Source organism: Bombina bombina, chromosome 6 (genome assembly GCF_027579735.1).
Source record: "Bombina bombina isolate aBomBom1 chromosome 6, aBomBom1.pri, whole genome shotgun sequence".
Classification (NCBI taxonomy): Eukaryota; Metazoa; Chordata; class Amphibia; order Anura; family Bombinatoridae; genus Bombina; species Bombina bombina.
Genome location: NC_069504.1, coordinates 170,639,549 through 170,655,184, shown reverse-complemented (window position 1 = coordinate 170,655,184; position 15,636 = coordinate 170,639,549). Strand labels below are relative to the sequence as shown.

Here is a 15,636-nt window from a genome sequence, read left to right as displayed (position 1 = left end):
AGGAGGCTCTACAGGTGGAGACCCCTTTAGACGATATTTTAGACAGGATTAAAGCTCTTAAGTTAGCTAATTCCTTTATTTCTGACGCCGTTTTTCATTTAACCAAGCTAACGGCTAAGAATTCAGGTTTTGCCATTCTGGCGCGTAGGGTGCTATGGCTTAAGTCCTGGTCAGCAGACGTTACTTCAAAGTCTAAGCTTCTTAACATCCCCTTCAAGGGACAGACCCTATTCGGGCCTGGCCTGAAGGCGATCATCTCTGACATTACCGGAGGAAAAGGTCACGCCCTTCCTCAGGATAGGTCCAATAAGTCATGGACCAAACAGAATAATTTTCGTTCCTAGGAACTCTGATAGATTCAGTAGAAATGAAATTTTTTCTGACAGAGGTCAGGATATCAAAGCTTAACTTCCTGCCGGGCTCTTCATTCCACTTCTCGGCCGTCAGTGGCTCAGTGTATGGAAATGATCGGCCTAATGGTAGCGGCAATGGACATAGTTACGTTTGCCCACCTACATCTCAGACCACTGCAACTTTGCATGCTCAATCAGTGGAATGGGGACTACACAGATTTGTCTCCTTTGTTAAATCTGGATCAAGAGACCAGGGATTCTCTTCTCTGGTGGTTATCTCAGGTCCATCTGTCCAGGGGAATGAGTTTCCGCAGACCAGAGTGGACTATAGTGACGACAGATGCCAGGCTGGGGCTCAGTCTGGAATTTTCTGAAGGCTCAGGGTTCGTGGACTCAGGAGGAAGCCCTCCTTCCGATAAACATTCTGGAACTAAGAGCGATATTCAATGCTCTTCAGGCTTGGCTTGAACTAGCTGCGGCCAGGTTCATCAGATTTCAGTCGGACAATATCACGACTGTAGTCTATATCAATCATCAGGGGGGAACAAGGAGTCCCCTGGCAATGATGGAGGTTTCAAAGATAATTCTATGGGCAGAGGTTCACTCTTGCCATCTCTCAGCTATCCATATCCCAGGAGTAGAGAACTGGGAGGCGGACTTTCTAAGTCGGCATTCCTTTCATCCGGGGGAGTGGGAGTTCCATCCGGAGGTATTTGCCCAGCTGATTCAACTATGGGGCAAACTAGAACTGGATCTGATGGCGTCTCGTCAGAACGCCAAGCTTCCTTGTTACGGGTCCAGGTCAAGGGATCCCCAGGCAGTGCTGATAGATGCTCTAGCAGTGCCCTGGTCCTTCAGCCTGGCTTATGTGTTTCCACCATTTCCTCTCCTCCCTCGTCTGATTGCCAAGATCAAGCAGGAGAGAGCTTCTGTGATTTTGATAGCACCTGCGTGGCCACGCAGGACTTGGTATGCAGATCTGGTGGACATGTCATCCTTTCCACCATGGACTGTGCCGCTGAGGCAGGACCTTCTACTCCAAGGTCCATTCAAACATCCAAATCTAATTTCTCTGCATCTGACTGCTTGGAGATTGAACGCTTGATTTTATCAAAACGTGGTTTCTCCGAGTCGGTCATTGATACCTTGATTCAGGCTCGAAAGCCTGTCACCAGGAAAATCTATCATAAAATATGGTGTAAATATCTTTATTGGTGTGAATCCAAGGGTTACTCATGGAGTAAGGTCAGGATTCCTAGGATTTTATCTTTTCTCCAAGAAGGATTGGAAATGGGATTATCAGCTAGTTCCTTAAAGGGACAGATTTCTGCTCTGTCTATTCTTTTGCACAAGCGTCTGGCAGATGTTCCAGACGTTCAGTTAGAATCAAGCCTGTGTTTAAACCTGTTGCTCAGCCATGGAGTTTAAATTTAGTTCTTAAAGTTCTTCAAGGGGTTCCGTTTGAACCTTTGCATTCCATAGCCATAGATATCAAGCTTTTATCTTGGAAAGTTCTGTTCTTAGTTGCTATCTCTTCGGCTTGAATAGTTTCAGAGTTATCTGCCTTACAGTGTGATTCCCCTTATCTGATCTTCCATGCAGATAAGGTAGTTTTGCGTACCAAACCTGGGTTTCTTCCTAAGGTAGTATCTAATAAGAATATCAATCAGGAAATTGTTGTTCCGTCACTGTGTCCTAATCCTTCTTCAAAGAAGGAACGTCTGTTACACAATCTTGACGTGGTTCGTGCTTTAAAGTTTTATTTACAAGCTACTAAGGATTTTTGTCAAACATCTGCTTTGTTTGTTGTCTACTCTGGAAGGAGGAGAGGCCAAAAGGCTTTGGCATCTTCTCTTTCTTTTTGGTTGAGAAGCATAATCCGGTTAGCTTATGAGACTGCTGGCCAGCAGCCTTCTGAAAGAATTACAGCTCATTCTACTAGAGTGGTAGCTTCCACATGGGCTTTTAAAAATGAGGCCTCTGTTGAACAGATTTGTAAGGCGGCGACTTGGTCTTCGCTTCATAATTTTGCTAAATTTTACAAATTTGATACTTTTGCTTCTTCGGAGACTATTTTTGGGAGAAAGGTCTTACATGCAGTGGTGCCTTCCATTTAAGTTCCTGCCTTGTCCCTCCCTTCATCCGTGTCCTAAAGCTTTGGTATTGGTATCCCACAAGTAATGGATGAACCCGTGGACTGGATACACCTTACAAGAGAAAACAAAATTTATGCTTACCTGATAAATTTCTTTCTCTTGTGGTGTATCCAGTCCACGGCCCGCCCTGTCACTTTAAGGCAGGTGTTTTTATTTTTTAAACTACAGTCACCACTGCACCCTATAGTTTCTCCTTTTTCTTACTTGTCTTCGGTCGAATGACTGGAGATGGGGGTTAGGGGAGGAGCTATATAGACAGCTCTGCTGTGGGTGTCCTCCCTCAACTGCCTGTTGGGAAGGGGAATATCCCACAAGTAATGGATGAACCCGTGGACTGGATACACCACAAGAGAAAGAAATTTATCAGGTAAGCATAAATTTTGTTTTCTCTTGTAAGGTGTATCCAGTCCACGGGTTCATCCATTACTTGTGGGATACCAATACTAAAGCTTTAGAAATTTATCAGGCAAGCATAAATTTTGTTTTTTCTGGCAGCAGAATACTGGTACTATTTTTTCCCCTTATTTCCATGGCTGTGTACTCACACGGTTGGATAAGCATTAATCTCAGCCATTTACACTTCAGGTCTAATTAAATGGGAGACAATATTTTATGGTATCAAATGGAAACTGCAAGGCACCATGGTAGAAAAGACAAGTAGAAAGTAAATCCACCAGATTTTGTCCACTTAGAAGTACATATTTATTGGTTATTTGTCCATTTCCCCAGTCATCTGACCTTAAACTGCCCACATTTGTAGCTTGATTACAGAATCCTTTATTTTGTTCAGTAAGGGAGTTGCTGATGGTCTGGTAAGATATTTTCAACCTCTCAAGCTTCATAGCTATGTTAAGTGCCATTTAAGAGCTTTCCAGATGAGTGTTTCACTTTTTTACATAAGACACTTGAATGTAAACATATGGCTCACAAAACTGTAGTATATTTTTTTTTTAGCAGCATGTCCTATTAATGCACAGCTACATACTACTTTTTTACATTAAAAAACATCCCAATATAAACGTTTATGTATGTTCAGTTCACATTATAACGAACAATTCTACAACATTTTTAGAGTATTAAAATCAAGCTAAAAACATCCTAAACACATGAAATGCACAGCAAAATAAACTATGTTTTGTGAATCTAAAGAGCCCTAGGATAGCAATTAATAGTTACACTATATCTGGCATTAATAGTAATACATTTGTTAGCCTATACGTTTGTCAAGCTGGATATTCTCTGGCTAATCTATCAATTATTTTTCTTAAAGGGAAAACACACATGAAAGAACTTGGGAATTAAAATGTGAGTTTTTTTTTTATTCTTATAACAATAGATGTATTCAAGATACTACATACTTAACACACCAAGAGCACATTTAATCTTTGAGATCATTTGTGAGAGGATTAGAAAATAATTACTTCACATATCTACTCCAACACCTTTCTCCAACATATCTTACTTGTCATAATCCATTTATTGCATAGAGATTTCCTGTCTCCTTTAAGGAACACCGAAGGCTATTTTTAAATCGCTGCTTATAAAAGAAGATATTTCAACATCTGTCACATTTTTCAAACCAATTACTGTACAGGCAGAGGTTAAATACTTGCACAATTTATGAGTTGACAATCCATATCCAAATATCCAGAAAGGGAACAAGGGCGAGTGACAAGAAACACTCTTCGAAAAATCAAACAAAAAAGAAAAGATGCAAGCCGCAGGGTGTTGTCCTAAATAATGCCTAGATAGACTTCCCGGTATAAGGCAAACATGTAAGAAATCAGTGAATAAAGCCCATCAACAAGTTCAACAATGCTTACACGCTGGTCAAATTTGTGTAATGGCAAATAATTAAATTTGTATAGTTTTAGTAGATAAGAAAAATATGATAGGATGTTTTTTTGGCCTCTTTAAACGACCACTAAACACAATAAAATAGCATAATCAATAAAGCCATAATAAAGAGACAATGCAAAAACACATGGGGGCAGTTTTATCATTGGTCTGTCCGACATGATCAGCTCAGCAGGTCATGTCCGACAGACATCGCTGAAAGCTGACAGCATACACTGTCGGCATTTATTATTCCACCAGCAGTTCTTGTGAACTGCTTGTGCAATGCCGCCCCCTGCAGATTCGTGGACAATCGGCCGCTAGCAGGAGGTGTCAATCAACTCGATTGTATTCGATTGGGTTGATTGCTGTCCGCCACTCAGAGCAGGCGGACCAGTTAAGGAGCAGCAGTCTTAGGACCGCTGCTTCTTAACTGCTGTTTCCGGCGAGCCTGAAGGCTTGCGCGGACACAGGGGTATCAGGGGCCATTCGGCCCTTGATAATTTGGCCCCTGAGTTTGAATTTCAAATGGCAAAGTTAGTAACATTTTCCTTCCTAATGCACCCATCAGCCAATCCTAAAATGCATATACGTATATATTCTGTGAATCTTGAACATGCTCAGTTGGAGCTGTTGCCTCAGAAACTGTGCATATAAAAAAAGATTGTGCACATATAGATAATGGAAGTAAATTGGGAAGTTGTTTATACTTGGGTGCTCTATCTGGATCATGAAAGTTATATTTTGACTTGACTGTCCCTTTAAGGATAACACTATGGGGTAGATTAACCAAGCAGCGGATGCTGCATCTACCCCCAATGTTTCCGGCTCGTCGGAAACATAAGATAAGAAGCAGCAGTCATAAGACCGCTGCTCCTTAACTCGTCCACCTCCTCTGATCCGATCGGGATGATTGACACCCCTTGCTGCAAATGTGCAGGGGGCGGCATTGCACAAGCATTTCACTAGAACTGCTTGTGCAATGTTAAATGCCGACAGCGTATGCTGTCAGCATTTAGCGATGCCGGGCGTATATCCGCCCGGCATTTGATAAATCGGCCCCTATAATTTGTTTGTCATTTCAATATCTTTTAAAGCATACATTCTGCTTACATACATTCTGCTTACATACATTCTGCTTACATACATTCTGCTTACATACATACTGCTTACATACATTCTGCTTACATACATTCTGCTTACATACATACTGCTTACATACATTCTGCTTACATACATTCTGCTTACATACATACTGCTTTTCTTTGTCAACCTTATAGAAGTTTGTCTAAATACACCAGCACATAGGGGAGTTGTCTTGCTCAGCCTTTAAACATGTATACTGCAATATCAGTTGTGCTCAGATGTAAACTTCTTACTAGTTCATATATCTATACATTTATTATGTTTAATTGCTTTTCGTATGTATGCAATGATAGCAACATTAGATACAGGATCTCCTTTATGAAAAGCTAAATTTATAGTCAGCCTTCAAAAAATGTACCAAACCTACTTGCTACCCTAATTATAAAACGTATAAGGATATAAAATACTTTGTATATAAAGAGTGGTGCAAAGATAGGTATTAGGGTAAGGAAAAAGGAAATATATTTGCAAAAGTAAAATATGTAGAGCTGCTTTTTGTAAAATTAGATCTCCATGAAACCTGATTTAAAGTTAAAGCAGACCCCCTAAGGTAGATGTTTGTGTATTCACAACTGCTGCTTGTATTGGACTTTCTCAGATCTGTTCTGCACAGATTCTTCTTATTAGAGTATTTACCTTGGCATAACTACTTGGATGGGATGTGCAAATATAATGCGCGCTAACATCTGAGCATTTATGTTTATTTGTTATATGTTGTGTTTCATTAAACGTTATATTGTTCATGTGTTTGGTCGGGTTACACAGCAAACAGAGAAGTAAATGTCCTCAACATACCACATTGATCATTTGGATTTTCATGATGTAATAAAGCAATTTATAATTGGTAATTAAGATATAATTGCAGACAATTAATTGATTTGAATTCAGTATTGTTATAACATGATTGTAGTTAATTATAATGCTTCTTCAAATGCCAAGTAGCAAGGAGAGCAGATAGCTCCTAGTAATGCATTCAACAAAGTATATATACCAAGAGGACAAAGTACATGTGACATTAGAAGTTAATATAAAAGTGTATAATAACTATTAATCTGAATCATTCAAGTTTAATTTTAACTCTCCTATCCCTTTAAGTCATAAAAAATATACCTTTCATCAGAGCTCTTTGCGTATTTAGTTCTTGCTATAATACTCCAGTCTGTGTCCCTCTCCCACTCCATTTGTATACTGGATTGTGTGCCACCTGGCCAGGATTTTATAACTAAAAAAATGTAGAGCTCTGTGGGAAGATGCTAGAACGAAAAGTTCTGTAAGAGTCCAGGAACAATAAACAGCAATCCAAACAGGCTGTCAGGCTGTATGGCCATATAAATGTCCTGTGATTGAGGACTCAATGATCTAAAGGTCTCTGGGCTGGCGAGATTATTAAAGAATGCTCGCCAGTACTTCTATTTACCTGGTGGAATGATCTTCTTTTAATACTGAAAACAGGGTGTCTATCTAAGGGCCGTACACTTCATTTTCATATGAAAAGTGCACAATAAAATTTGTATTTTAAATATCATACAAAAGGAATAATTGAGCCATTCGCACAAAAGTAAGCAGGGAAAAAAAGGTGCATCAAAAATTTAAAAAAAATTATTCACCAAAAGTTATATTTTATCAAAAACGTAACATTGGTGTGTCTTTTACACCAGAATGCATCATATTAACTATGCACAGCATAAATCAAAATTGAAGTGCACTGGATTAAGAAAAATAGCAAGAAATTCATACTTATAAGTACAAAATACAAATCGTAATTGTTGTTTTTTTGTAAAATTGACTGAACATGGGCGTTCCATGGGTGTATATGAATCCCATCTGTTAAAAGTGTTAAAAGAAGATGTTGAGAAGAGTCCGAGATCCACCAATGCAGATTGCGCATATCAAACAGCGTAGTATTAACTATGATGTGCCTGTTGCAAGCTCTTCAGCCAATCATTTAGGATTCATAATAGCTCAAAGTACACTTTGGAAAGTTTCAAATGGGTAACTTCAATTAGTCAGCAGTGCTATAGGCTGCTCAACTAATATTAAAGAATATAGTATGTCAGTTGAAGCTTCCAGAATAACTAGATTTGTAGTATGATAATCCAAGTAATCAAAGTAATCCAACTGTGTTACAAAAGAGGAAAGCACAAGGCAAATAAAGTGCACCAATACTCAATGGTTCAATAAGTTTTCTTCTCCTAGGGGCCCTTCATGAGGTGTAAAGCTCTTATCACTGGTGGACCACAGTTTGCTAGAATTACAAACAAAAGTACTTAAAGAAGTTTCCTTAAGGTGTGTATATACCTTTAAATGTGTTATTTTGTATCACCTTCCCCTTTAAGCCTACTATCACTTTAAGTAGGATAATAAGGGGTTAAATGAATTTAGTTAGCTGTTCCTTAACTGTTTATTTATTTAGTAACAGTAATGCAAGGACACAACATACTTCTCTTAACTCCCAAGTATATGAGGAATTACCTTGCTTCAGAAATATATACGACTAATCTAGATCTATGTATTAGAGGAACTCAATTTTGGAACACTTGCTCAGCAACCGTTACAGCAGAATAGCTGAAAGACAACACACCTTGAGGGGAGTGGAGGTTCTGTGACCAAGTTTGACTGGTTTGTTACTTGAGTAGCTGAGAAACAGTGTCACAGCTGACGTAGCAAGAAGAGAATTCTCTGTGTGGAGGTTGGTCGGAAAGAGGAGGAGTCAGTTACAGACTCGGTTTGTATTTTGTGATAAAGAGAAAGTACACAAACAGTTATGTGAGTAACATCCTAGAGAGTAAACAGGAACGCAGGTTACAGTCCAGCTTATATAGACATCAGATTAATAGGAGAGGAGTAGATAGCCAGACGGTTACGGAGAAGTCAGTTCCTGTAAGGTTATGAGCGCTGTTGCACAGGAAGAAAGTTAACTGCTGCTGACAGGCTCAGAGAGAAAGATACACACAGGATTAGAATGTTAATCACCCAGGTTGGAGTCCACATGGAATTGTAGCCCCTGGTTGGATGTCTATTGGGCAATCATATACACAATGGGGAGGTAAGAATTCATCTTCCTTTTTGCTGAAGACATCAGTTATCCACATATTCATCAGGAAGTTTGAAACTAAGTTCTAAAACCTGTAAACATAAAGGTTGAGGGAAACAAGAACCTAGACAATATGAGGAAGAAAAAGAGACTTTGAGACAGCTCCAGTCTATAGCAGGTTGATGTTTCTGTAGCCAAGACATGCCTTAAACAATAGGAAAAAGAGGTGAGGGTAGAACATCAAATTCTAAATACTCAGTATGACCAGAGGTGGTCTTGACTAACAGCGGTATAGTTTGATGTATAATAGGACCAGTAGCTATAGTGGAACCATTAATAACACGAACAGAGACAGCTTTATGCTTTAACACAACAGGAATTGTATTTGTTTTTACAAGAGCACTATTGATAAAATTGCCATAGGTTCCTGAATCCAAGATGACCTCAGTGGAGAGATTGGACTGATCCCACTGTAAAAACAGAGAAAGGGTACATTAAGCTGGATTATTTACAACAGTCTGTGAGGAATAAACGTTAGTTGACTTACTTTTCTTTGTTCTCGAGAGAGCTGGGCAGTCTTTGACTGTATGGTTAGGGTTAGCACAGCACATGCACAAATTATTTGTTCTTCTACAAATCCATTCCACTGGAGACAATGGTCCCCCAGCCAAACCAATCTTTGGTGATTAGGTAAGAGTAGGAAAGGTACGAATTGGTTGTTCCGTATGAAAGCCTTCAGCCCTCCTTTTTCTGACTCTTCGGTCAATTTGAATAGATAATTTCATTAGTGGCTCTAAAGTTTTAGGAAGGTCAGTCCTTGCTAGTTCGTCTTTAATTTGTTCAGATAATCCTAACCTGAACTGGTTCCTTAATGCAATGGGGTTCCACTGTGAGTCAGTGGTACATTGCTTGAAATCTGTGATATAGTCCTCGACTGCTCGTTTGCCTTGTTTTAGGCTACGCATAGATGCTTCAGCAGTCATTTGAATATTGATATCAGAATATAATTTGTCTAGATTGGTGAGGAATTCGTCAAGGGATCCAAGGATGGGATCCTCATGTTCGAAGAATGAGTCGGCCCAAACCCTAGGCTCTCCTCTCAGGAATGAGATAATAGTTAGAACCTTAATCCTCTCAGTGTTATAGGTTTTAGGCTTTAAACTGAAAAGGACTGAGTAAGCAGGCATTTTTAAAGTGGCGGTATTGTTTTCTGTCTACAGAAAATGTGTCTGGAAGTGATACAATAGGTTCAGGCAGAGGCTCAGGTTCTGTTGGTATTTGAGACATGGAATCCCTGATAATCTTCCTAAGGGATTGGTTTTCGATCTCAAGATCTCTTAATCCTTGACCCAACTGATCTACACGTTGTGATAGATTGTACACAATCTGTGGTAATTCTGCAGTATCCATTTTTTCTGGCTTAGTATTATGTAAAGCTCTTATCACTGGTGGACCACAGTTTGCTAGAATTACAAACCAAAGTACTTAAAGAAGTTTCCTTAAGGTATATATATACCTTTTAAATGTGTTATTTTTTATCACCTTCCCCTTTAAGCCTACTATCACTTTAAGTAGGATAATAATGGGTTAAATGAATTTAGTTAGCTGTTCTTTAACTGTTTAATTATTTAGTAACAGTAATGCAAGGACACAACATACTTCTCTTAACTCCCAAGTATATGAGGAATTACCTTGCTTCAGAAATATATATACGACTAATCTAGATCTATGCATTAGAGGAAATCAATTTTGGAACACTTGCTCAGCAACCATTACAGCAGAGTAGCTGAAAGACAACACATCTTGAGGGGAGCGGAGGTTCTATGACCAAGTATGACTGGTTTGTTACTCGAGTAGCTGAGAAACAGTGTCACAGCTTACGTAGCAAGGAGATAATTCTATGTGTGGAGGTTGGTCGGAAAGAGGAGGAGTCAGTAAAGGACTGGGTTTGTATTCCGTTATAAAGAGAAAGTACACAAACAGGTATGTGAGTAAGATCACAGAGAGTAAACATGAATGCATATTACAGTCCAGCTTATATAGACATCAGATTAATAGGAGAGGAGTAGATAGCCAGACGGTTATGGAGAAGTCAGTTCCTGTAAGGTTATGAGTGCTGCTGCACAGGAAGAAAGGTAACTGCTGCTGACAGGTTCAGAGAGAAAGATACACACAGGATTAGAATGTTAATCACCCAGGTTGGAGTCCAATAGTAAATGGAGGTACTTCACACGGATGGATCGATTAAAGCATAAGTCAGGCAAACTTCTGTAGCGGAAGACAGTCTCAGTGAGAGCGTAGATTCCTTGTGTGAAAATCAGCAAGGAGCTCAGGATAATGTCCAAAGGTAGCACCAAACACAAAATACTAAGCACCTGTGATTAGGTGCAGCACAAACTTAAAGGGGAAGTGGGAGGAGGTAACTGCAGGTGAGGAGGATAGAGTAAGAATAGCATGAGCCTGACATGACCCTCTCCTCAAGGAAGCTGCTCCGCAGCTTATGGACCAGGTCGGTCAGGATTCTTGTGATAAAACAAAGAAAGCAACTTAGGGGCATGGATATTGCATGAAGGTTCCCAAGTATGTTCTTCAAATGTTCTAGAGTAGATTAGTATGTCGTCTAAGTACACGACAAGACATATATCCAACAAATCCCTAAACACGTCGTTTATAAAGTACTGGAAGGTAGCAGGGGCGTTACACAACCCGAAAGGCATCACTAGGTACTCAAAGAGACCATACCTAGTTCTGAACGCTGTCAACCATTCCCCTTCTCTGATTCGTACTAAATTATATGCTCCTTGTAAGTCTAATTTGGTAAAAATCTTAGCTTCGTGAAGTCGTTCAAAAAGTTCAGGAATCAACGGGAGTGGGTAGCGTTTTTTTATGGTTTTCTTGTTCAATTCTCGGTAGTTGGTGATGGGACGTAGAGAGTTGTCTTTGTTTTTTACAAAAAAGAGTCCAGCACCTGCGGAGGATGTAGAAGGTCTGATGAAGCCTTTCTGCAAATTTTCTTCTAGGTGAGGTTTGAGGTGCTCTAGTTCAGGTTGACTGAGTGGGTATAACTGCCCACATGGAATTGTAGCCCCTTGTTGGATGTCTATTGGGCAATCATATACACAATGGGGAGGTAAGAATTCATCTTCCTTTTTGCTGAAGACATCAGTAAAGTCCACATATTCATCAGGAAGTTTGAAACTAGGTTCTAAAACCTGTAAACATAAAGGTTGAGGGAAACAAGTACCTAGACAATATGAGGAAGAAAAAGAGACTTTGAGACAGCTCCAGTCTATAGCAGGTTGATGTTTCTGTAGCCAAGACATGCCTTAAACAATAGGAAAAAGAGGTGAGGGTAGAACATCAAATTCTAAATACTCAGTATGACCAGAGGTGGTCTTGACTAACAGCGGTATAGTTTGATGTATAATAGGACCAGTAGCTATAGTGGAACCATTAATAACACAAACAGAGACAGCTTTATGCTTTAACACAACAGGAATTGTATTTGTTTTTACAAGAGCACTATTGATAAAATTGCCATAGGTTCCTGAATCCAAGATGACCTCAGTGGAGAGATTGGACTGATCCCACTGTAAAAACAGAGAAAGGGTACAGTAAGCTGGATTATTTACAACAGTCTGTGAGGAATAAACATTAGTTGACTTACTTTTCTTTGATCTCGAGAGAGCTGGGCAGTCTTTGACTGTATGGTTAGGGTTAGCACAGTACATGCACAAATTATTTGTTCTTCTACAAATCCGTTCCACTGGAGACAATGGTCCCCTAGCCAAACCAATCTCCATAGGCTCTGCAGTATTCTTTGAATCAATCTTTGGTGATTAGGTAAGAGTAGGAAAGGTACGAATTGGTTGTTCCGTATGAAAGCGTTCAGCTCTCCTTTTTCTGACTCTTCGGTCAATTTGAATAGATAATTTCATTAGTGACTCTAAAGTTTTAGGAAGGTCAGTCCTTGCTAGTTCGTCTTTAATTTGTTCAGATAATCCTAACCTGAACTGGTTCCTTAATGCAATGGGGTTCCACTGTGAGTCAGTGGTACATTGCTTGAAATCTGTGATATAGTCCTCGACTGCTCGTTTGCCTTGTTTTAGGCTACGCATAGATGCTTCAGCAGTCATTTGAATATTGATATCAGAATATAATTTTCTAGATTGGTGAGGAATTCGTCAAGGGATCCAAGGATGGGATCCTCATGTTCGAAGAATGAGTCGGCCCAAACCCTAGGCTCTCCTCTCAGGAATGAGATAATAGTTAGAACCTTAATCCTCTCAGTGTTATAGGTTTTAGGCTTTAAACTGAAAATAACTGAGTAAGCAGGCATTTTTAAAGTGGCGGTATTGTTTTCTGTCTACAGAAAATGTGTCTGGAAGTGATACAATAGGTTCAGGCAGAGGCTCAGGTTGTGTTGGTTTTTGAGACATGGAATCCCTGATAATCTTCCTAAGGGATTGGTTATCGATCTCAAGATCTCTTAATCCTTGGCCCAACTGATCGACACGTTGTGATAGATTGTACACAATCTGTGGTAATTCTGCAGTATCCATTTTTTCTGGCTTAGTATTATGTAAAGCTCTTATCACTGGTGGACCACAGTTTGCTAGAATTACAAACCAAAGTACTTAAAGAAGTTTCCTTAAGGTATGTATATATCTTTTAAATGTGTTATTTTGTATCACCTTCCCATTTAAGCCTACTATCACTTTAAGTAGGATAATAATGGGTTAAATGAATTTAGTTAGCTGTTCTTTAACTGTTTAATTATTTAGTAACAGTAATGCAAGGACACAACATACTTCTCTTAACTCCCAAGTATATGAGGAATTACCTTGCTTCAGAAATATATATACGACTAATCTAGATCTATGCATTAGAGGAAATCAATTTTGGAACACTTGCTCAGCAACCATTACAGCAGAGTAGCTGAAAGACAACACATCTTGAGGGGAGCGGAGGTTCTGTGACCAAGTATGACTGGTTTGTTACTCGAGTAGCTGAGAAACAGTGTCATAGCTGACGTAGCAAGGAGATAATTCTCTGTGTGGAGGTTGGTCGGAAAGAGGAGGAGTCAGTAAAGGACTCGGTTTGTATTCTGAGAAAGTACACAAACAGTTATGTGAGTAAGATCACAGAGAGTAAACAGGAACGCAGGTTACAGTCCAGCTTATATAGACATCAGATTAATAGGAGAGGAGTAGATAGCCAGGCGGTTACGGAGAAGTCAGTTCCTGTAAGGTTATGAGTGCTGCTGCACAGGAAGAAAGGTAACTGCTGCTGACAGGTTCAGAGAGAACGATACACACAGGATTAGAATGTTAATCACCCAGGTTGGAATCCAATAGTAAACGGAGGTACTTCACACGGATGAATCGATTAAAGCATAAGTCAGGCAAACTTCTGTAGCAGAAGACAGTCTCAGTGAGAGCATAGATTCCTTGTGTGAAAATCAGCAAGGAGCTCAGGATAATGTCCAAAGGTAGCACCAAAGACAAAATACTAAGCACCTGTGATTAGGTGCAGCACAAACTTAAAGTGGAAGTGGGAGGAGTTTTGAGGAAGGAGGTAACTGCAGGTGAGGAGGATAGAGTAAGAATAGCATGATCCTGACATCAGGGTACCCTGGAAGCTTTAATTTATATATTATATACATCTGCATTTTCCTGTTTACAGGCAATTTAATATGCAGTTAAACAGACTAGAAGCGGCCGTATACTACCAGGGATGAGGGTGTAAGGTCCTGCAGGAGTAGCATACTTTATTATGCTAATCCAAGTGACTGTTTTTCAGCAACTTTAGTCTTTGGGTATAGGTTTTTTTTTTTACCCTTGTTACAGGATGTGTATTGTGTTCTTGGTTTCCTAATTACACATACCTGTATGAGCATAAAAATATCATCAACACAGAATCAAACATAAGTTTTAATATTGCAATATAAATAATACTTTCTTTGTATCTGCAGTTCTTGCTGAGTTTCAGATTTGTTCACAAGTGAATGAATACAGGTGTTGCTTGGAGTGAATCTTAAAAGCTTCTCTCTCACAATGCTATCCTCAAGTCTTTGGAGTCAGTCTGTCATTATCATTATTTGCTAAATCTTGTCTCTTAATACTGTCTCTTGCCCTGCTTTTGGATCATGACTCTACCTATGCCTGAATATTCATGTATGACTGTTTACTCTAGCCTGATGTTTGCTTCTTGTACAGTTTAGCCTCTCATTGTCTGAATTTCTGTGTATGGCTCTACTGTTTTTCTGGACTGCGTTACTGTTTATTGAAAACTGGTTAAATGCCTATGTATTATCCTGCTTTGCTTCCTGAAATGTGCTCTTGGTAATCTTATCCAGTCTTGCAGTAGCTCTTATTTTTGCTACCTTGTTTGCCATATACTTGAATCAGTTTGTGTAACTAAACTGCTGCAGCTTAGCGGTGCCAGTTGTTCATGCTATGTTGTTATTTGCTGGAATAGCTTATTTGCCTGCTACGTTATACATTGACCTGTTAGTATCCATTCTTCAGCAGATGTATTTCCATGATATGCTGCATTCGCTGCTACAGGTATTGTTTGTTTTATTAAATAAAAGGGAATATGGCTGTTTGTTTTTTTTAGTATATTAAATAATTATTTTATTTTTATTTTATTGAATAATAGCTATGATTCTGAATTTCATGAAATGTTTAAGGTGAATAGTAAGGAGCTTGATGGCCCCTGTTTCTGGCGAGTCTTCAGACTCGCCAGAAACAGCAGTTATGAAGCAGCGGTCACAAAGACTGCTGCTCCATAACCTGTCCGCCTGACAGACATCACGCCGGAAATCAACCCGATCGAGTACGATCGGGTTGATTGACACCCCCTGCTGGTGGCCGCGAGTCTGCAGGGGGCGGCGTTGCACCAGCAGCTCTTGTGAGCTGCTGGTGCAATGCTGAATACGGCGAGCGTATTGCTCGCCGTATTCAGCGATGTCTGTCGGACCTGATCCGCACTGTGTTGAATTTTAAAAATTATTTATTGTTCTGTTTTTTTCAGCTTGCAATTTTCTATATATCTTCTGATTATACTATTAGCAGCAATTAATTATTGCTATGAAGTTTGTTTGCAA

At 39.5% G+C, this 15,636-nt stretch overlaps 1 protein-coding gene across 1 annotated transcript in view; it reads left to right on the top strand.

The window, feature by feature from the left end:
- CPED1 (cadherin like and PC-esterase domain containing 1) overlaps nucleotides 1–15,636 on the top strand; it is a 654,007-nt gene that overhangs the window by 576,817 nt on the left and 61,554 nt on the right. The gene's annotated exons all lie outside the window — the stretch shown is intronic.